The sequence below is a fragment of the Schistocerca cancellata genome, chromosome 6 (assembly GCF_023864275.1).
Source record: "Schistocerca cancellata isolate TAMUIC-IGC-003103 chromosome 6, iqSchCanc2.1, whole genome shotgun sequence".
Lineage (NCBI taxonomy): Eukaryota > Metazoa > Arthropoda > Insecta > Orthoptera > Acrididae > Schistocerca > Schistocerca cancellata.
Genome location: NC_064631.1, coordinates 5,224,271 through 5,248,596, shown reverse-complemented (window position 1 = coordinate 5,248,596; position 24,326 = coordinate 5,224,271). Strand labels below are relative to the sequence as shown.

The 24,326-nt window shown below is 43.1% G+C and overlaps 1 protein-coding gene across 5 annotated transcripts in view; it reads left to right on the top strand.

Moving 5' to 3' along the window:
- Window positions 1-24,326, top strand: part of LOC126191032 (CARD- and ANK-domain containing inflammasome adapter protein-like) — a 74,768-nt gene that overhangs the window by 5,465 nt on the left and 44,977 nt on the right. The window lies entirely within an intron of this gene.

Here is a 24,326-nt window from a genome sequence, read left to right as displayed (position 1 = left end):
TATTCACTTACTTGGTGGTTATGCCGGCACCTAAGAATACAGTTTGTATTATGACAGTATTCTGCATAAGATATCCCATTGTGCCAAAACGTAGGCCTAATTCCGTACGAGCCACATCGTGATGACTGCAGCACACCAAATAACATGCTAACATACCTCACCACACAAACACTGGCCTCTACAACATTATTTCACTTCCACACCAAAACACATGTCGTGGGTCAAAGCAGATGGATTGTATCCTACAACCAAGTATACACATGTATCATATAAACTGGTCTGTTCTTTTATTTAGGTTGTCATAAAATTCTTTAATTCTTTTCGCATAAGTACAGTTTGGTACCATGCCATTACTTATGAATCTAGCAATCTAACGTTTGGCATTCTTCCGTAGCATCCCATTTCAAAAGGTATTATCTTGGCACAGTATTTGTCATCCACATTTAACTTCTTTAAAAGGTTACAGTATGGACAAATGCCTCCAGAAAAAAAATTCCAGATATTATATTTGATGATATTTTTTATTTTCAAAATTGGCGTTCTGCATTTTATATCCCATCCACTTCTGCTATCATCAGTTATTTTGCTGGTCAAACACCAAAATTCGTTTGCTACTTCTGGTGTCTCATTTCCTAATGAAATGCATGTGTCATCGCCTACTTTTGTTAATGTTTATTTTATAACCACTCTTCAGAACACTATCCATTTCACTTAGCTGCTTTTGCAAGTCTTTGCTGTTTGATGGAATGTCATCAGCTAACCCCAACATTTCTATTTCTTCTCACTGAACTTAAACTCCCTTTCCAAATTTCTCCTTTGTCTTCTTCACAGCTAGTGCAGTCTACATATTGAATAACACCATGGGTGGGGTACCACTGTGTCTTACTCCCCTATCAACTTATCCCCACCTTTCCCTTTCCTGTCTTTCAACTCTTATAACTGCGGTATGGCTTCTGCAAAAGTTGTAGGTAATCTTTACTCCAGTATTTTATCCCTGCTACCTCACAAACTACGAAGTGTGTAACCCAGTTAACATTGTCAAAAGCTTTCTCATAATATACATATGCTATAAGCATACATATGTGTGGTTTTTTCTCAGATTGGTGTAGTATCTTGTCACATATGAATGAAGAAAGACTACCTCAGGACCACTATTGCTTTTGTTAAGATCTAAGTTGGGAAAATGGACAATATACAAATTACATGTATACAAAATTATAAACAATGCCACCAATGGCATTACAAATAACATCAGGACATAGAGTCCACTCGTACCTGCCACACCGAGGTACAATCTATCAGCATTGGTGTGAATGATATATAACTGATATAAAAAAATATTATGAAGGTCGGTGTGGGGGAAAAGGAATTGTGTAGTGATTTATACAATACGTGCGCAAGTCTGCATTGATCACTTCCATTTCGGGACTTACTGATATGATAAAGGACAACACTATGAAGAGAATAAATTACTACTCAAGATATAGAGGAAACGTAGAGTCACAGGTACACACAATGAAGAGACTGCTATACATTTATACATTTTAGCTTTCACACACACACACACACACACACACACACACACACACACACACACACGCATAAGCACAATCCACACACATATAACCACTGTCTCTGTGTTGGGCCACAGAGACAGTGCTCATGTGTGAGTTGTGCTTGTGTGAATGTCTCTGTGTTTTCTACTTCAGAAGCCTTTTGGGCTAAAAGCTAAAATATATAGCAGATTGTGCCTGTCTGCAACTCCTCTATATGGTGAGTAGCACACTATCTATCCCTTTCATTGTTCTCATTTCATCCTGGACTTTTCCTTGTTTGATATGATAAACAGGCTCATGTTAGTGGAACGAGGCAGAACATCATCGCCAATATTGAAATAAGCATCACCTGATAATTCATCCTGTTTATTAAGATTCTCATCAGGTTCTTTGCTTTTGGCAGTATAAATTTCCAGCTGTTTGAGCAAAGAAAGACACTGCCCCTTGTTTGCTGTGTGCAAAATCTCCATGTTACTGTCAGTATCTATGATTTGTGCTGATGAGGGTGCAGCTAGTGCAGTTCTATTTTGTGTAAGAGTATATTAAGCGAATTATGAATGGCCAAGCTGTCTGTCCTGTGTAGTCATTTTGGCAGTCACCACTTGTCTCAGAAACACTAGAGTGTAGATTCATGTTCTTTCCCTGTGAGGTGTCAAAATAAATCCTGTGTCCCGATGTATTTTCTGGTCTGAAGGTAACTTTTACATAGGAACTTTCCAGTTTTATCATGCCATCTCAAACGGTACGAGGAAGTGTATTTTCATTCGTTGTTGTGCAGTATGTTACAACTATCTTTATCACAGGATGAGATGGATAAGGAAACTATGACCTTGAAGTAGATTGTGAGAGCAAATAGATACCACAACTCTACTGTTACACATGTATACAGAAAATTAAAACACAGCCAATATAAACCTAAGTTAGGGAAAGAAATTTAATTTTGTAAGCATGACATACCGTGACACAACTTCTGGTAAAATTGGAAGTTTCTCACATAAATCACATAAATCAAAGTTAACAGATGCCTTTGGAACAGAAAATACACTGAGTCACAAAATTTGTCAAAACATCTCATAGGGTAAAAAGATGATGACTGGGACATTCATTTTGTCACTGGACTCGTTTTCTGCATTTCTGTCTGAAAGTAAGTGTCCTCAGTATTTTTATTTATTAACTGAAGTTAATTGTAAAAACGGAGGTCTTAAGTAATGAAAAGTAGTTGGGTCATTCCATGTCAATTTAACCAATTTGAGAAAATGTTACAGCTGATAGTCTCAGATTCAGCTGAAATTTAGCACACCAATGCTACCAAGTGTGGAACACTCATGTACAAAATTTTAGGTTCCCCTGCCAATTAGTTCCAGAATTATGGCTTGTGAAAGAAGGTGGCGTGACCCAGAAATTGCAACCCGCATCTGGCAATTTATCTTCAGACCCAACTTTAGGTCTTAATAACTTTGGAACTGTTCCGAACAGTCTATTGAATTTTTTACAACCCAGTAACACCCACTTAGAGAACGCACTCTATGAATCAAAACACCAACAACATATTTCTGAGGGAAAATAAAAAATTCAAAAATATGATCAAACAAATGTAATACGTTAAAAGGTACATTTATAGGTGCCCTCTGCCAAATATAATTCACTCAAAAAGGGTATAATTTTTTTTTGTGGTAAGCTTAATGTGGCCTAAACACATACAGAACTCATCTTGCGCATATCAGTCACACAAACAGAGTTATGTGCACACGAAAATACAAAAATTTGAAAAATTACCTGAAAACATGGATTTTTGAAGTGTGGTAGCACAAAAGGGACAAGTGATATCCAAGCCAAATTTCAAACACTGCATAAGTAGACCACAATATAATATGTGGCAAAATTTCAACTTTTTATTGCAAGGCATTCGTGTACAATAAAAGTTGACAGAGATACATTTGGTTAGGTTTCTTTTAACACGACTTAACAAGTAATAGTGATGATGCAGACAACAGTTGTTGGGAACCATTAGGCAACAGAAAGTGGTGGTTTTCAGGGACAGAATGAGTCATTGTTAGGCAGGAACAACAAAGAAAACAAGCAACAACTACAGGTTACTCATGTTTTTAAGATTCTAGTTCAGACTAGTCAGTACTGCTGTGGAAAGTCAGTATGGAGGCAGAAGAGTGTACTAGTGGTGCGTTTGTTCAAACAAGTTGCGGTATTGGTAGAGCACAAGCATTTGAATATCATAAAACAACATGTGGAACAAAATGTGGCATTCGCTTTGTACTGTATGATCTGGATGAATCGGACCAAGATTGTTGCTATGGAGATCCGGGGTACACCCTGTGGGCACAAGAAGTACAGTTCCAGGAAACTTTAGCGTTTGTTATCATCATATGAAAGTGTTTCTGGATAAGTATTCTTTCCTACAAAGAAGTTATTTTGATCTATTTTGGATTCATAAGAAGACAGTTAAGTGTAGCCTCAGAGAAATTGATATATAATTCAGTATTGAATTAAGTCGGGTGATGCTAAGGGAATTAGATTAGGAAATGAGATACTTAAAGTAGTAAAGGCGTTTTGCTATTTGGGGAGCAAAATAACTGATGATGGTCGGAGTAGAGATGATATATAATGTAGACTGGCAATGGCAAGGAAAGCGTTTCTGAAGAAGAGAAATTTGTTAACATCGAGTATAGATTTAAGTGTCAGGAAGTCGTTTCTGAAAGTATTCATATGGAGTGTAGCCATGTATGGAAGTGAAACATGGGCAATAAATAGTTTAGACAAGAAGATAATAGAAGCTTTGAAAATGTGGTGCTACGGAAGAATGCTGAAGATTAGATGGGTAGATCACATAACTAATGAGGAGGTATTGAATAGAATTGGGGAGAAGAGAAGTTTGTGGCACAACTTGACTAGAAGAAGGGATCGGTTGGTAGGTCATGTTCTGAGGCATCAAGGGATCACCTATTTCGTATTGGTGGGCAGCGTGGAGGGTAAAAATTGTAGAGGGAGACCAAGAGATGAATACACCAAGCAGATTCAGAAGGATGTAGGTTGCAGTAGGTACTGGGAGATGAAGCAGCTTGCACAGGATAGAGTAGCATGGAAAGCTGCATCAAACCAGTCTCAGGACTGAAGACCACAACAACAACAATTGAAAGTGAATCAGTGCATGAGACTTAACATGAAAGCAGGACAAAAGTTATGTTCCAGATGTGTTACACTGCTAAAAAATGAAGAATATTCTGATAATTTACATGACAGTGACGAAGAGTATCAGCCACCTACAACCACAGCGGATGAGCAGTTAAATACTTGAGTGACTGCTCTTGGTTTGTCTCCCATGGAGACACACAAAGATGTGAAAAGACACAGGCCCAGCTATGGTAGAAGAAAACAACAAGAAGCTCAAATGGAATAAAAACACAAAATAGCTGACACACTAATGGTGGAAGAGGAAGAACTATCTGCTCCAAAGGAACGGGAATCATGTCAGAAATGCTCTGATTTGGAAAAAATTGTGCATGATTTGAAAGAAAAATGTGCCATATGCACACGCCAGAAAAAAGTAGCTATTCTTACCCTTGCCCCTTCCAGCTGGTCTATTGACTACACTGCAAAGGAATTCAATGTTTCTACATATATGGCAAAGCAAGCTACAAAAATAAAAGCAACCCAAGGAGTGCTTCCACAACTTCAGCAGGCTCAGGGTAAGCAATTGAGTTCAGAAATAAAGGTGCTAGCGTCGGAGTTTTATGAAAATAATGACTACAGCCGAATAATGCCTGGAAAAAAGACTATGTATTGGTGAAAATGGGAAATGTACTTGTACAGGTGCAAAACAGACTGTTGCTATGCAACATATCAGAATTATATGTATAATTCAAGGGAAATGTATCCCAATACCAAAGTAGGTTTAGCATCTTTTTTCAATCTTCGGTTAAAATGGGTTGTGCCTGTAAGTGCAAGGGGCACACACAATGTTTGTGTATGTGAGTCCCATAAAAATGCTAAGCTGATGTTTGCTGCTGTAAAGGATTCTGGTCTGGATTACAATGGTGCAATGAAGCTGCTAGTGTGTGACATCAGCTCCTACCAGTGCATGATACACAGGTGTGAAGTGTCCTGATAAGGCAAATTTTGCAAAACACATGAATAACAAACTGTATGGTGAATTCCTTATGGATGACGGTGAACTTGTTTCTTATAAACAGTTGATACGCATGGATCACACAAGTCTTGAAACAAAGCAAAGTACAGTGGAAGATTTTGTTGAAATGTGTTGTCAAAAAATGGACAAACTGACCACACACAGCTTCACAGCAACAGCACAATCGGCTTATCTCCAGTTTTGTAAGGATTATTTGAAATGCAATTATAGTAATACTAGACTTTTCTGAAAATTATGCATTTATAGTTCAAGATGCCATCCAAGGATATCATTGGGACAACAGTCAAGCAACTTTCCAGCCATTTGCAATTTACTATAGAGGTGAATCAGGTGATGTGTCTGTCATGAACCTGTGCATTTTTAGTGACTGTTTAATTCGTGGTGCCATTACAGTTCATGCCCACATTCGCATTGTCATGGCATATGTGGAAAACAAGCTGCCTCACATACATTTTGCGAAATACTTTAGTGATGGGGCAGCTAGTCAGTACAAAAACTGTAAAAAATCTCAAAAATTTATGCATGCATTATGATTTTCAGATTAATGCAGAATGGAATTTTTTCGCAAGTCATGGTAAAAATGTACGTGATGGTATTGGTGCTACCATTACACGCATGGCATCACGAGCTATTCTGCAGCACAGAAGGTCACATTCTAACACCTCTTCAATTATTTACATGGGTACAGAAAAATATCGCTGGCATACAGTCATTCTATGTTTCGAAAGATGAGGTGAAATCATTCGAAGAGTTGCTAAAAAGCAGACTAGAACATGTTAAAACTGTTGCAGGCACAAGGAGCCATCATCACTTCTCTCCAGCGGACTCTGATAATGTGCAGATGAGCAGACTGTCCGGTTATAACTATAGGTTCAAGCACAACATGTGTCTGACTCAGGATTCAGAAGCAAAAGCAGCAACATACTACCATGTTGCTATGTTATTGCTGTTTATGACGACAAATGGTACTTAGGATATGTTGCAGAGTGCTGTGAAGCAGAAGGTGATGTGAAACTTCTGGCACACAGTTTTAATCTGCCAGGAAGTTTCATATCAGCGCACACTCCGCTGCAGAGTGAAAATCTCATTCTAGAAGGCGATGTATTTGTGAACTTCATGGCACCAGCAGGACCAGCAAGACCATTTCATTGGCCACGTTTGGCAGACAGGTGTTGGATTCCTTTTGAACATATTCTTATGACAGTTCCAGTTCGTACCACAGTGTCAGGAAGACAGTACAAATTGCCACTCAAGGTACAGAGTACAGTAGCTAAAGTGTAGGAGAACTTCTGTTTGAAGCACAATCGACTGGTTTTTAGCAGTTAAGGTGCAGTAAACATTAATTATAGGTTGTGTTAATCTGTCTATATGTTGTTGCTTAGTGATTAAACAGTTGTGGGAGAGGATAAGAAGAGGCAGAACAGTTTACAATATGTTTTTACAAAATTGTGTTGTGGAACAATGGCCACATCACCAAATACATGTGCCAACTTCCATTGTACACAAATGTCTTGCAATAACATGCTGAAATTTTGATATATATTATTATGGTCTACTTATGCGGTGTGTGAAATTTGGCTTGGATACCACTTGTCCCTTTTGTGCTACCATGTTTTCAGGTAATTTTTCAAATTTTTGTATTTTCGTGTGCATGTAACTCGGTTTTTGTGACTGATATGGGCATGACGAGTTCTGTGTGTGTTTAGGCCACATTAAGCTTAACACAAAAATAATTTATACACTTTTTGAGTGAATTATATTTGGCATAGAGGGCACCTACAATGTGTATCTTTTAACGTACCCTATTAAAATTTTTTGAATCACATTTTGGAATTTTTTATTTTCCCTCAGAAATATGTTGTTGGTGTTTTGGTTCATGGAGTGTGTTCTCTAAATGAATGTTATTGGGTTGTAAAAAATTCACTGGACTGTGTGGAATAGTTCCAAAGTTATTAAGACCTGAAGATAGATTGCCAGATGCGGGTTGCAATTTCCAGGTCACGCCACCTTCTTTCACAAGTCATAATTCTGGAACTAATTGACAGGGGAAACTAATACTTTGCACACGAGTGTTCCACACATGGTAGAGTTAGTGTACTGAATTTCAGTCAAATCTGAGACTATGAGCTGGAGCCCCTGGTTGAACTGACACGGAATGACCCAGTTGTTAATTTTGCACTGGCTTGCAAAATGTACAAACAAGTGTGAAAATGTGCAATGTACAATTTACTAAGAGGTTGTTTCATATATTTAAATCAAATCTGATAACACATCATGCGTACGGAAATGTAGTATGTAAAGTAAGTGAAGGGTAACCACTCATCTGTAGCGGATTGATGCATGGAGCATGGAAGCATATAACAGAAAACAGTATTCACACTGGCTTTTGAGCAACAGCTCATTTTCTAGCAGTAGGACAAACATTCACACATCCAAACGCACATTGCAGTGCCCATGACAAAACCAATTATTGATAGTCATTGTTGAGAGCTATTGCCTGAACTGATGGAGGTGGGGAGGGGGTAGTGAGAAAGAAGCAGGTCCTTAGACACATGACTCCGTGGCTGCACAACAAGACAAAGACAGTACAGAGGATACAGCAAAAAGAGATGTAGGAAGAAAGGAAGAAGAAGGGGTAGTAGGGAAGGGGAGGTGAAAATGAAGAGGCAGAAAAGAAAAGGAGAGAAAAGGGAGAGCAGATGAAGAGGTGAAGTGGGGGAGGGAGACAGATATTGAAGGGGATTAATGCCTGCAAGGGCGAGGAGGAGAGAGGTGGAGAAAGCAGTGCACAGTCTGAATGGAGAAGTTCACAACGGAAGAAAACATAAATGAGCGTATGGTGTCATTGGCCGGGAGTTCCCAGGCGGAAAGTTCGGCCGCCAAGTACAATTCTCATTGAATGCAATGGGCGACTTGCGCGTTGACAATGGGGATGAAATGATGATGAGGACAGCACAACACCCAGTCCCTGAGGGGAGAAAATCTCCCTCCCCCAACCGGGAATCGAACCCGGGCCCCCATGCATGGCATTCAAACACGCTGACCATTCAGCTATTGGGGCAGACAAAGGCAAGGTGAGGCAGTGGGAACAGATAAGCAGAAGATTGTGAGAGCACAGGGTGTGTTGGAGAGACAGTTTGCATCTGCTTAATTCAGAGGGACTTGTGTTCAAGGGAATATCCAAATGGAAAACAAAATGAAGTACCTGTTGAAGTCATTTGTGTTGTTGTTGTGCAGCAGGTTCGGCAACTGGATGATCGAGTTTGCGCCTGGAGCAGAAGGTGATGGGTAGGTGTATGGAGCAGATTGTGCACCTAAGTCGACCAGAAGGGAATGACTCGTGGGGTACAGGATTGTGAGCTTGATTAGACTAGTGATGGACAAGGATGTTCTGTAGGTTGGGTGGGTGAGAGAACACACTTCTGGTGATGTGGTTAGGATTTTGGGTAGGATATCCCTCATCTCAGGGCATGACGAGAGGGAGTCGGAGCCCTTGTGAAGGATGTGGTTGAGCTTTTCAAGGCCAGTGTGCTACTGGCTGATTAGAAGAGTGCTCGTCAGTGGCTTAGTAACATGGTTACTGGTATCAGAGGCGGCAGATGGCATGGAAGACTTGTTTATGGATGAGCTGGATAGCACGTCATGTGAGTAAAGGCTCTGGTAAGCTTATCGGTATATTTCGACAACATCTGCTTTCTACTGCAGGTGTGGTGTGACTAGGCTGTAAGGAAGGGACTATCAGATAGGGAATAGGTGGCAGCTGTCAAAATAGAGGTACCGTTGGTGGTTGGTGCACTTTATACAGACAAACGTATCTGTGGAGTCATCTGAGAGATGGAGATGACATCTAGGAAGGTGGGCATGATAAGTTGAGAAGTACCAGGTGAAGCAGATTTAGGATTAGGTGTTAAGGATGTGGAGGAAAGAGCAAAAGGTGCCCTTGCTGATAGTCCAGATCATGAAAGTGTCATCAGTGATGATGTGGGTTGTCCCCTCATGGTCACTGATGTGTGATACATGCCCTGTGCACCAACCCACCACCTCCTACAAGTCTAGTCATAGTTAAATCCTATTCAGTGGAAGGTAGGGCCACATGTGAAAGAAAGCATATGTTTTATGTGTTGGCTGTGCTGCATTCTATGTGGGCACAACATATATCCAACTGGCTACTCACACAAGTGGCCACTACTAAACTGTGGCAAACTGCAGCTTGACTATCCAGTTGCCAAATGTGTTGCACACCACAACACAAATGATTTCAAAAGCTTCCTCACTACACGGGCCATTTGGATACCCCTTCAGGACAAGTTTCTTTGAAGTATGCAGATGAGAATTCTCTCTCAAATGCATTCTGCACTCTCGCAATCCCTCTGGCCTAAATCTACACTAATCTACACTACACTAATCCTGCTGCCACACCTTGCATTTCCCTTCTCTCTTCCATCCACACAACTCCTCCTCCTCCCAGATCATCCACTGCCTTATTTCATCTCCCTCTCCCCCCTCTGCCTCCCCCCCTCTGCCTCCCCCCCTCTGCCTCCCCCCCTCTGCCTCCCCCCCTCTGCCTCCCCCCCTCTGCCTCCCCCCCTCTGCCTCCCCCCCTCTGCCTCCCCCCCTCTGCCTCCCCCCCTCTGCCTCCCCCCCTCTGCCTCCCCCCCTCTGCCTCCCCCCCTCTGCCTCCCCCCCTCTGCCTCCCCCCTCTGCCTCCCCCCTCTGCCTCCCCCCTCCTGCCTCCCCCCTCCTGCCTCCCCCCTCCTGCCTCCCCCCTCCTGCCTCCCCCCTCCTGCCTCCCCCCTCCTGCCTCCCCCCTCCTGCCTCCCTGCCTCTCCTCCCCCTCTCCCTCCTCTCCCCCCTCCCTCCTCTCCCCCCTCCCTCCTCTCCCCCCTCCCTCCTCTCCCCCCTCCCTCCTCTCCCCCCTCCCTCCTCTCCCCCCTCCCTCCTCTCCCCCCTCCCTCCTCTCCCCCCTCCCTCCTCTCCCCCCTCCCTCCTCTCCCCCCTCCCTCCTCTCTCAGCCATGACTTCCTAAAATCATGCCCTGAAATGAGATCCATTCTGGCTGAAATTTTACCTACCATGCCTAGCATAGCTTTCCTTCACCCACCCAATCTTCACAATATACTTGTCAGTCCCTATGCTCCTTCTGCATCCATCTCCCTACCGTATGACTCCTACCCCTCTGATCATCCTCACTGCAAGACTTTCCCTGTGCATCCTCCTACCACTACCTATAACAGCCCTGTAACTGGCAAAACATATATTGATTTCTTCCTCCAGACACCAGTTTCTCCGAACTCCGTCTTCCACATTTAAACTCTCAGGTTTTCAAATCTCGTCCAATACGGTCCTCAACAATCAGTCTTTCCTTCTCATCCCGTACACTTGGTCTTCCGTGACCCACGGATCTGGGTGACTTTCCCGAAATCTACCCCTTTTCCTAGACCTTACTTCCTACCCCTTCAACCCTTCTGCCTGAAGAAGGAGCCTCTGGCTCTGAAAGCTTGCCAATCACAAGTCTTTTATGTGTGTGCTCTGTTGCCGCTTTGTGACTAGATTTTTTTATCTATCCAATTAAAAAATTCTTCTCACTGTATCACATGTTCTACCTCATCTTCTTCTATTTCCACTTCTGTTTCTATACTGTTCCCTTGAAGTTCATTTCCCTTGTGTAGCCCTTCTGTACAGTCCTAGCTTTCCCTCCTTTGCTTACAGGGAGAGGCCGGCTGTGGGACTGACTTTTTGAAACCATCTGTATAGTAATGTAGGTTAAGATCCCACGTATGACATCCTGCAGCCATTCACCCTGACGAACCCTCGTTTGTAAGTAATTGATGGGAAAAAAGTTTTGGAATTTTATATGTTGCTTCCTGGCAGATTAAAACTGTGTGCCAGACCGAGACTCGAACTCGGGACCTTTGCCTTTGGTGGACAAGCGCTCTACCGACTGAGCTACCCAAGCACGACTCACGCCCCGTCCTCACAGCTTTACTTCTGCCAGTACCTCGTCTCCTACGTTCCACTCCGCTGTAGAGTGAAAATTTCATTCTAGATTTTATATGTTGCTGAGTAGGTTTAAAAGATAAGCTTATTGTTGACTGGTTGCATGGTTTAATGGCTACCGTAAGGCCTTCACATGCTGAAGGTGTGGATTTGAATTTCATCAACTGTCTTAATTTAAAAAAAAATCTTTACCAAAATTACTTTAATCATTATTATTATTATTCAATTAATTTGTTGAAATGTAATTTTTTATTTCTATTCTTTTGTCACATTTTAATCATCATAATAATTTTTTTCATTTGTCTCATTTTTTCTTTATAGCATTCTTTTTCTGCTTGGAATTTTTGTGATTGTGAATTTAATTCTATTACAATATTTTAAAATGCCAATTATCAGTTAAAAAACAAAAGATGAAATAACCTACTTATTTTGACTTCATAGTAGTATCAAAAATGTATTTTTGAGTACACGATGTACATGTATATAATTTTTTCTGGTAATCATCATACAAACATTTAAAACATAGCCTAAATTCCTATTGCACTGTGGACAAAATAAAGGAGATGAAGATTTAAACAAAAGAAGGGTTTATAAGGTAAAAGAAAATTAAAGAAAAATGAGAAATAGAAATTTTAATTGCAATTACATGGACAAAAAATAGGATGATACGATAAAATGAAGGAAATTAATACATAACATGAACAAAGATTTCAAGTGTAAAAAAAGAATGATAGGAAGAAAAATTAGAGAATATGAAGAAGCTGAATTGAAATCTAAAACTGCATTCAAACCAATTTATTGGCCAAAAATAATCCTCAAAGTAATTTTGATAAAAATTTAAAAATAAAAAAAATTAAAGAACTTGACGAGATTCGATTCCATGACCTTCTCCATGTCATTGCTTTACCTTATCCATTACACCACACAGCCAGGAAGTATGAGGGAACTAGGTTAAAAAGGTATTGAGTGTCATGCAAAATTCTGAAATACTTTTCATCAGTAACTTGGAAATGAGGGTCTACAAGTGTTTAATGGCTGCAGGGTGTGATACACCTGGGATATTAACCAACATCATGGTATACATGCTTCCAAAAAGTTAGTCCCATCACTGCGGACACGTCCTTCTTAATACTGGGTTATCAGAATTCTTCATGTCCATACAGTAGCTTCTCGTTTCTCAGAGGGTATCTCTAATATTACTAGGCTGGTTTTTATATTATTTCGTTTCATCAGTTAAATTCATTATCTCATGTGTTGCCAAAGAATTTCTACTGGGCCTTGTCTTTTTACATGCACTGAAGTGCCAAAGAAACTTCTATAGGCATGCGTATTCAAATACAGAGATACGTAAACAAGCAAAATACGGCGCTGAAGTTGGCAACGTCTATATAAGATAACGAGTGTCTCGCACAGTTGTTAGATCAGTAACTATGGCTAAAATGGTAGGGCATCAATATATACGTAAGTTTGAATGTCGTGTTACAATCAGTGCACAAGCAATGGGACACAGCATCTCCGAGGTAGTGATGAAGTGGGGATTTTCCCTTACGACCACTACACGAGTGTACTGTGAATATCAGGAATCCAGTAAAACATCAAATCTCCGATGCTGCTGTGACGGGAAAAAGATGTTGCAAGAATGGGACCAGCAACAACTGAAGAGAATTGTTTAATATGACAGAAGTGCAGCCCAGTGCAGATTGCTGCAGATTTCAATGCTGAGCCATCAGTGAGTGTCAGCGTGCGAACCACTCAGTGAATCATCGTCGACATAGGCTTTTGGAGCCGAAGGCCCACTCGTGTACCCTTGGTGATTGCACGACACATAAAGCTTTAGATCTCGATGGGCCCATCAACATCAACTTCGGACTGTTGACGACTGGAAACATGTTGCCTGGTAAGACGTGTCTCATTTAGAATTGTATCGAGTGGATGGACATGTACGAGCATAGAGACAACTTCAAGAATCCATGGACCCAGCATGTCAGCAGAGGACTCTTCAAGCTGTTGGAGGCTTTGTAATGGTGTGGGGTGTGTGCAGTTGGAGTGATAAGGGACCCCTGACACATCCAGTTAAGACTTACAGGTGACATGTATGTAGGCATCCTGTCTGATAGCCTGCATCCGTTCATGCCCATTATACATTCCACCAGACTTTTGCAATTCCAGCAGGACAGTGCGACACTCCACACGTCCAGAATTGTACTTATCCGGATTTATGGACATCCCTGCAGAATTCATGGTGCCAATTCCCTCTAGCACTGTTTCAGACATTAGTAGAGTCCATACAATGTCGTGTTGCAGCACTTATGCCTTCTCGTGTGGGCCCTACATGACGTTAGGTAGTGTGCTGCCTTCACTATTGCATCCCTCAAGTTTGCCTTTTCACCTTCTATTCAATTCCTTTCACAAGTTTGTCAGTTGTCACTTAATGCTTTCTTTTATTCTCTAAACAACCTCTGTCAGTAATTTTTAGTCCTCCACATCTGCTACTGGAAATTTTTGCAGTTTTGGAAATGTACTCAGCATGAAATCTTCCAGTAGCACCAAGTCTCTTTCATGTACTTGATCTGCTTTTGTGATTCTTGATGCAAGTATTAGGAGAGACAAAATTGTGTACTGTGAAAAACTACCAGACAGTGTCCCCTTCATGCTTTTCCCCAGTCAGTGTTCTCGTCCTACCATTTTTCCTTGTCTTTTTTTTCCTATTACTGAATGTCAGTCACACAGCACAATCAAACTTTCATATTCCTTTTATGTTGTAACTTATTTTAAACTCTTCATTAATGTAGGTACTACACATATAAACTTCTACTGCTTGGCTTTGTGTCCGTCTTAGTTACAATAAAATGCTCATTAATGCTGTTCATAATAGCTTACCAGCATTGTTATTCATTATTGCCATTGTGCATTATCCCTTTTGATTTTCTGTTGAAAACCTTGTATCCACCTGACCAGTAGTCCACAACTTCCTGTCACAGCACATCATTAATTCTCTCTGTATTTGTATGACAAGATCCTACCATGTTTTCAAATACATTATTGTTGTTCTTAACATGTTCTTTTTGCGTTTATGGTTTACACACTGTATTAATGTGGAAAAAATCGATAATTCTTAAAACTTACAGCTGCTCTAGATAAAAATACAGAAAAAGTGAAATGGAGCAAAGTGGAGCAAAATATAAGGAAAGTTATTAAAAATCTATTTGAGTTGAGAGTTTTATTTTTACTTTTAAACATTTGCCAGGTTCTGTTTCAACATATTAAAGCTGTCCACATCTAGACCAAGTGTCAGGGTCAATGAGGCATGACTTAGCCCCCTACAAAGTTCTGTGGTTTTTTATCTTTAAGTTGAGTGCGGCAGATGTTGTAGCCTCTTGGTTCACTATGTGGTGAGTAGTGCTGTATCCTTTCTGTATTTTTACCTTACTCCCCCTACAAGCAGAACAGCTTAGAATGCTTTCCATTTTAAGATTCTTCGTGACCTTTTATCCAATGTAGATTCTGAAAGTGACAATGTACAGTCTAAATCAATCAAAGTTATGAACAGGTTCTGGGATTGTGTCAAACAAAATAAAAAGAAATGTACAATGCAGATTTCTTCACACGAAGAGAATATCTTTTTTAATTCAGTTCCTCATGGTGTGTGAAGGATTTATAACAAATTACTTCTTACGATAGCAGCAATTTGTCATAGGTATTCTTTGCCACAGCTGCTGTAGTGAGATGTTCATGAGCTACCATTATCCCAAGCTGCATTCTTAGGCAACTCGATACATAGATTGTGAAGAAATTGTGTTTACATACAACAAGCTTCGAAGCAATAATTTCGACCTGTGCACACGGTCTAGCTCTTTCAGAGCATCTGCATGCGTTCTTTGGAGACATATTATTTATTTCTCTCTGGTCTTATTTTTAATCTGCAATGGTATTGGGTGCTTCAAGTTATTGGACATGTTAAATACATTGAAATTGTACACAACTTTTGCATAAGTAATCCTTCAAAACGCTATGTGAATTAAATATCTATTAAAATTTAAATGTGCTGTTAGCATTAGCTTGTGCATTTAGGCAAAACGTACATGAACAGAAAATTGAACACATAGCTTAATTTTCAAGTGCACATGTTCACTGATAGTAGAAGCAGTGAATCCTTAAAGATGATTATGAATTTGAACTGTTTTGTGTTCCTGCAGAGTTTGTTAAAAACCTTAGAACCTGTTTCAGATGTGCACTTCTGGCTCTGTAGCATATTGTGGTTATTTTTGTGTGGGTCTTTGTTAACATTGATATTGTGTTCATTGTGAACATCAAGTTTTATTTGCAATCTCGTCTTTATCAATTGAATGTAATTTAAAGAACAGGAGAGCTTCCTCGATGTAAATTCACAGCACAAAATGTCACTTGGATGTTGTAGCTTTGATGCACAGTTGTGTAGAATGGACAAGAGGAACTGAAACATCTGCTAAAAATGGAGGAATACAAAATTGTCTTGTTGAAGAAAGAATGTTACTGCACAGGTCTGCCAGCAAGTACAGTGAAACTTTATGCGGCTGTAGCTGGTCATTATTTTGAATTGGCTGCAGTTCTCTCTTCCCAGACATAAGAGCATGTTGCTGCCCAGAGCATTGTTATCAACTGACTTAAACCCCTGCATCAGTAAGTCACTCGTGGGCTAATGCAATACTGTACTCGGTACCTTCCTTTTTTTATCTATCTAAATGAAACACAAATTTTATTGATACATTTGTCACTGAGCTCTACGAGCTTGCTCAAAGATCTATTTACTCGGCCACAGTTTACTCCAGAACAAATGTAACGGATAAACATCAGTGTTTTGCATCAAAATTGGTCTACAATGTACATTGACTTTTAGTACAGTTCTGTTATTTTTTTATCGAGCCACTGTTAAGTTGTTAGTGCCTTTCGTTTTATAATGGAGCTGTTTTGTTATGTACTTGCAAATTTTGATTTTCAAGTTGCAGAACTGTAAATATAATTTGAACTATGGCGTATTACACAGTCGAGTCACATTAACGTGACCGCCATCCACGTGTTGCAGCTCTCAGTGGACGAGTGTGGTTTAAAGAACACTGTGACAAGTTCACCATACTCTCCCCACCACCAAATTCCCCAGATTTAAACCGATCGAGAATCTACGGGACCACCTCCGTTGGGCTGCTTGTGCCATGGTCCCCGAACCGAGAAACCCACATCTGGCCACACCACTGGACTCAGAAGGGCTCCACATCCCTGTCGTTACCTTCCAGAACCTGCTGACTTTCTTTCTTATTATATGACAAGGTTGTTATAGAAAACTGTGGTATAATGTGGAAGACTGAATATCTTATATTGAAATCTTTATTATTATTATCAAATTGGCTTAGATTCACAGGTCCATATGCACTTGACATTTTTGGCGCCTTGTCTTTCGAAATATATGAATGAACTAACAATACCCAGCAACAATAAAGTTGTAAATGAGCAAGAAAGAATCTTGCAATGTGAAAACTGAGAGTGGACTGTTACATGCCCTGCATTATGACAGCTGTACTGAATGAACCAATGCCTTTAACATCCCCCTGCGAGTGTGGGGGTAACAATAGGTCCAAGGTATTCCTGCCTATCATAACAGGTGACTAAAAGGAGTTTTCACACATTTCGGACTTTATGTAATGGTCCCCTGTAGGGTTTGACCTCCATTATTCAAAATTTTCACGAAGAGCGAGCCAATTGGGGAAGGGCACCTTAGATGGTGCATCGTGTCCATCGTGCATTGAGATCTTAAGCCCACTTTCTTGTCGTCACATTTCAGTCCCGCTCAGTCTCCATCTGTTGGGTGAGGACACCTTCCTGGGTACGTTTTCCACCAAGCACTATGCCGTATCACTTTCTGCGTCGACGATGACCGTGGATTTCTTGCACCTGACAACCAGCACGGTAGCCAGTCTGTTGTGGTGGGGCTGCCATGTACCCTGTTGGTTGTAGCCCCCTGACCACACAGGGATCGCTCTGCTGATGCCTGTGCCATTAATTCCCCATGTATGCCAAAGGGTAGATGCCCATCCCCCTGGGGCATCAGGACTCCCAGAAATGGCCATCCTGCCAGGTGGCCTTTGCTGAGGCTGGGTGGCGCCCATGGGGAGGGCCCGTGGTTGGAGTGGGTGGCATCATGGTGGATGACACGTGATGAAGTGTAGTACATCATCTCCTGCTGATGGTGAAATACCAGCAGTCTCTAGGCGTTCACTGGCTCAAGTCAGTGCACTGAAGTACGACCTCAAATCGTTCTCCTCCCTGGCCTCACCATGGGAGGAAATTCAGGCTAAGGATGGCAGCGGCTCTTATCCACCCCGGTACCTTGTATGTCCGAGAGCTGATTGGGAATCTTTCATGACAAGGAAGCCACAGTTTTTTGTTGAGCATTTGGAGGACAAGTTTGGGGAGGTGGAGGGCTTGTCCAAAATGAGATCTGGGCCAGTCTCAATTAAAACAGCATCTTCTGCCCAGTCATGGGCATTACTCGCTTGTGACAAGCTGGGGGATGTTTTTGTAATCATCACCCCCCATAAGAGCTTAAATCTGGTCCAGGGTATCATATTTCACAGGGACCTTCTTTTGCAGTTTGACGATGATCTGTGCGCCAATTTAGAGCAGCGAGATGTACATTGTACATTTCATTTGGCGTGTCCCCTGGGGTCTGACGGATAATCAGGTTGCCCAAGGTGCCTTCATCTTGGCCTTCAAGGGTGATACATTACCTGAGGTCAAGGTGATGGTCTACAGCTGTGATGTAAAACCCTATATCCCTCCCCCAATTCAGTGCTTTAAATGTTGGAAGTTAAGTCGTATGCCTTCCTGCTGTACTTCCAGCGTCACACGTCGAGAGTGCAGACGCCCATCACATCCCAATGCTCCATTTGCCCCGCCTCTCATCTGTGGGAACTGTGAAGAGCACAATTTGCTTTGTTCACCAGATTGCAGGATTCTCCAGAAAGAGAGGAAAGTCATGGACCGACTGACCTACACTGAGGCTAAGAGGATATTTGCACTCTTACATCCTGCACATCGTCTTACACCGCCGCTACAACAGTTCTAGCCCCATCAGCTCAACGAACCCCAGTCAGCTATCAGAGCCAGAAGACTTCACCTGCCCCCTTGATGATGGGGGGCACTTCCCTCCCTGTTGCTCTTGCACCACCTACTTCAGGAGCAACACCCCTAACCCCCCCCCCCCCCCTCCCCAACCATCGGAGATGTCTGTCCCAACTCCCAAGCCAGAGAATCATACAGCTTCTTCGGCTGCTCTTGCTAGGAAGGGGTCTCTCGGGTCACTCCCTTCCCAGGTTTCTGCTAGTGGGAAAGATGACATCCGCCAGTGGCTGAAGAGCCCAAAAGCAGCTGGTCGCAGGGCTTCTCGCTCATCCTCAGTCTCGGAGACTGCATCAGTGAAGTCCTCCCAGTCAGGGAAACCCAAGGAACAGTGAGAGAAATCCAAAAGGAGGTCCCCAAGACTAAAGGAATTGAGGTGGAATCCACACTACCGCTACCTCCAAGCTCTGCATCTGTGGATGAGGTGGAGATACTGGTGTCCACTGAGGACCTAGATCTCACCAGACCCTCAGACAAAATGGATATAGACTGCTCAGGCAAAAAGTCGGTGGCAGCAGGTGACCCAAAGGTGTAAACTGCCTCATTGAAGGTTCCATGCGATCCCAGTCTCACGATGACATCATCCTCCAGTGGAGATGCAGAGGTTTTTTCCACCACCTGGCTGAGCCACGGCAACTGTTCAGCTTTACACTGGCTTTCTGCATTGCTCTCCAGGAAACCTGGTTCCCGGCAATGCGGACCCCTGCCCTCCACCGCTATAAGGGATACTACAGGAACTCTAGTGACTGTAATCGAGTGTCAGGTGGAGTTTTCATTTATGTCCTAAACTCTGTCTGTAGTGAAACTGTGTCCCTTCAAACCCCTCTTGAAGCGGTGGCTGTCAGAATAAGCATGATGCAGTAAATAACTGTGTGCAACGTATATCATCCTCCAGATGGTGTAGTATCCCTGAATGTATTAACTGCACTGGTTGATCAACTCCCTAAACCTTTCCTTATTTTGCGAGATTTTAAAGCCCATAACCGCTTGTGGGGTGGCACTGTGCTTACTGACTGAGGCAGAGGTGTCGAAACTTGACTGTCTCGGTTTGACCTATGCCTCTTAAATACCAAGGCCACCACACATTTCAGTGTGGCTCGAGGTAGTTACTCGGCCATTGATTTAGCAATTTGCATCCCAGGACTTCTCCCGTCTATCCACTGGAGAGCACTTGGCGACCTGTGTGGATGTGACCACTTCCCCATCTTCCTGTCACCCCCCAGGCACCAGGCCCACGGACGCCTGCCCAGATGAGCTTTAAACAAGGTTGACTGGGAAACTTTCACCTTGAATCTTCACGTTGAATTTCCCCCACACGGGAAAATTGATGTGATGGTTGAGCAGGTGACTACAACAATCGTTGCCTGTGGCAGAAAACAAGATCTCTCGCTCTTTAGGGTTCCCCCGATGAAAGACAGTCCCTTGGTGGTCGCCGGAAGTCGCTGAAGTGGGGACCAGACCCCACATGGTGTTAACATAAATGGCGTGTTATCTACCAACGCAAATGCTATTGCTGAGCACTTTGCTGAGCACTATGCTCAAGCCTCTGCATTGGAAAATTACCCCCCCCCCCCCCCCCCCCCAGCCTTTCGCACTCTCAAATGGTGGCTGGAAGGGAAAGTCTTCTTGTTTACCACACGCCACAGTGAATCCTATAACGCCCCATTTACAGAGTGAGAACTCCTCACTACCCTTGCACGTTGCCCCAACACAGCTCTTGGACCAGATCGGATCCACAGTTAGATGATTATACATCTCTCACCTGATAACAAGCGACATCTCCTCACCATCTTGAACCATATCTGGTGCGATGGCATCTTTCCATCGCAGTGGTGGGAGAGCACCATCATCCTGGTGCTCAAACTCGGTAAAAACCCACTTGATGTGGATAACTTTCGGCCCTTCAGCCTCACCAATGTCCTTTATAACTGCTGGAACGTATGGTGTGTAGGCAGTTGGGTTGGGTCCTGGAGTCACATGGCCTACTGGCTCCATGTCAGGGTGGCTTCCGAAATGTTCGCTCTACCACTGATAATCTTGTGTCCCTAGAGTCTGCCATCTGAACAGCCTTTTCCAGACACCAACACCTCGTTGCTGTCTTTTCTGATTTACGAAAAGCATATGACACGCCCTGGCGACATCATATCCTTGCCACATTGTATGAGTGGGGTCTCCGCGGCCCACTCCCGATTTTTATCCAAAATTTTCTGTCGCTTCGTACTTTCCGTGTCTTAAGTTTGTGCCTCCCATAGTTCCCCCCAGATCCAGGAGAATGGGGTCCCTCAGGGCTCTGTATTAAGTGTGTCTATTTTTAGTGGCCATTAATGATCTAGCAGCAGCTGTAGGGCCGTCCATCTCACCTTTTCTGTATGCAGATGACTTCTGCATCTCATACTGCTCCACCATTGCTGGTGTTGCTGAGCGGCACCACAGGGAGCCATCCACAAGGCGCAGTCATGGGCTCTAGGCCACGGTTTCCAGTTTTCGGCAGCAAAGACGTGTGTTATGCACTTCTGTCGGTGTCGTACCGTTCATCCAGAACCAGAACTTTACCTTCATGACGATCCACTCACTGTAGTGAAGACGTATAGACTTTTAGGACTGGTTTTCGATCCCCGATTGACATGACTTCCTCATTTTGTCAGCTTAAGCAGAAGTGCTGGTAGCACCTCAATACCCGCTGCTGCCTGCAACACCAACTGGGATGCAGATCGATCTAAACTGCTGCTGCTCTACAGAGCCCTTGTCCAATCCCAAATTGACTATGGGAGTGTGGTTTATGATTCGGCAGTGCCCTCGGCATTACATTGATTTGACCCTGTGCACCACTGTGGTGTTAGACTAGTGACAGGAGCTTTTAGGAAGAGCCCAGTGACCACCGTACTGGTGGAGGCTGGGGTCCCTCCATAGCAGATCAGACGTACACAACTGCTTGCCTGTTACGCAGAACACATTCATAGTTCTCCTGAGCATCTGAATTGCCATTTCCTTTTCCTGCCCACGGCAGTCCATCTCCCGCATCGGCAGCCCAGGTCGGGGCCGATTGCAGTTCGCGTGTGGTCCCTTCTGTGCGAACTGGAGTGGTTCCCTTTACCACCTCTACTTGCGATCCATTCACGTACGCCTCCATTGCGAACGCCTCGGCCGCAGCTTTGTCTGGACCTTTCACACGGCCCTAAGGACTCTGTTAACCCTGCGGCTCCCCGCTGTCACTTCCTCTCAATTATTGACGTGTTCCAGGTCTCTCAAGTGTTTTACACAGACGGCTCGATGGCTGATAGTCTCATTGGCTTTGCCTACGGTCGTGGCTGACATATTGAACGGAATTCCTTACCCGACGGTTGCAGTGTATTCACTGCAGAGCTGGTGGCCATTTCTCGTGCACTTCAGTATCTCCGTTCATGCCCTAGGTAGTCTTTTTCTTTTATGTACTGACTCCTCGAGCAGCCTGAAAACTATCGACAAGTGCTATCGTTGTCATCCTTTGGTAGCCTCCATCCAGGAGTCCGTCTATGCCCCGGAACAGTCCAGTCGTTCAGTGGTGTTTGTCTGGACCCCTGGTCATGTCGGAATCCCAGGAAATAAACTTGCTGACAGGCTGCCCGAGCACGCTACACGGAATCCACTTCTGGAGATCGGCATCCCCGCAACTGACCTGCGTTTGTTATTACGCTGCAAGGTTTTTCAGCTTTTGGAGACGGAATGGCAAAATCTCAGTACGCACGACAAACTGCGAGCCATTAACGGTACCCCGAATGTGTGGAAGTCCTCGATGAGGGCCTCTCACAGGGACTCCGTGGTTTTCTGCTGGCTCCACATTGGCCGTGCCTGGGCGACCCACGGCTACCTCGTGCGCCGTGAAGACCCAACTCGTTGTCTGTGTGGCGCCCAGTTGACAGTGGCCCGTATTCTTCTGCTCTGTCCTTCCTTGGCTGCCCTGCAACTTCCTCTTCGGTTGTCGGACTCATTATCATTGATTTTAGCAGACGACGCCTCATCGGCTGATTTGGCTGTACGTGTCATCCGTGAGGGTGGGTTTTATCATTTGATCTGAGTTTTAGCGCATATCCTTTGTCCCTCTTGTGTCCTCCACCCTAGTGCTTTTAGGGTGAAGGTTTTAATGTGTTGCAGGGTTGCTTGCTTTTCCTTTTTATTTTTGTGGTCGGCCAGCCACTGTAATCTGCTTCCTTGTTTTACTCTCTTCTGTTTCTTGCATCTCTCTGTTGTTTTCTTGTTCTCTTTTGTTCCTTTTAGTGGTGGTCTTTCCTTTCTTTCTGTTTTGTGTTATATGTCTTGTCTGTTTTATTAGGAACAAGGGGCCGATGACCTTGTAGTTTGGTCCCTTCCCCTCTCTTTTAAACCAACCGACCAGTACCTTTAACATTTTAGTCCGTAACAACAGAATTGGACGAAACAGTGTAATAGTCAAATTTGTGTGGAGCTGTAACAAGAGAAGTATTGATAGAAAACAGACAGAAGATACAACAGTGTACCTTTGGGTCAGTGTCCTCAGTTTGACTCCAGAATAGGCCCTTTGTTTTCGGTGATTAAGTAGTTTTAAATTACTTTTGGAGGTGGGGTTTGCAGCATGCCGGGTCTCCTCTATCGGCAGCTGTGGTTGTACCTCTTTTACGCTGCTGAGTGCTTTTAGATGCAGTTAGCACTCTGTTCTGTCACACCTAAGTTATGTTTTAAGGATGGCACTCCTTAGAAGGCAAAACACTAAGGATCTCTTAGGGTGTCTAGCCAATGGTGAAGGAATAGTTGAACAGGTCTTTATACTTCCTCCGGGACTGTGGGTGCTGTTCCTGCCTTCAGCATTTTGACTATAACGAATTGGGGCTGGGACAGTTGTGGGATGGGTGGTCGCTGTCATCTGCCGAGACCTGGGGACTGCTTGCCTGTCCCCATCCACCTGCAGACCTGATTCTTTCTCCCACATTGTTCTGCTATTGTCAGTCCATCTGACATTTGTTGCGTCTTTTGCCTTCCAGATTCTCCTTTACAAATCCCCCAAGTGGGAGGAATTTCCATTACTATTTCAGCCCTCAGTTGGGTTGGTGGCGGATCAGATGTGGGTGATGTATCTCTTGCCACAAGTAGGCCCTGAGGGAGCCTTCATCTGCCATCTGAGGTACATAATGGCCTGACCCGTATAGTTTTATCACTCAAAAAATTATTTATCGCCTCTGGCATCAGTATTGCTTTTGATGTATACATTTTCTCATTCTTGCACGCTTTCATAATTCTATCAAATTTCTGTCAGTGTGATGAACTCTGGACAACCTGTCTCTTTACTGAGGGACTCGTGACCTCATTTTTAGTCTCTTAAATCACCGCCCGACCTATGTTTCTAACTCGTCTGTGTTGTAGAAGGGAGGAAATGGGACCCTTTCATTTCTGTTAATTGACAATTTATGCATTGTGAATTAATTGCTTGCAGCTTAGCTTTGACTAGT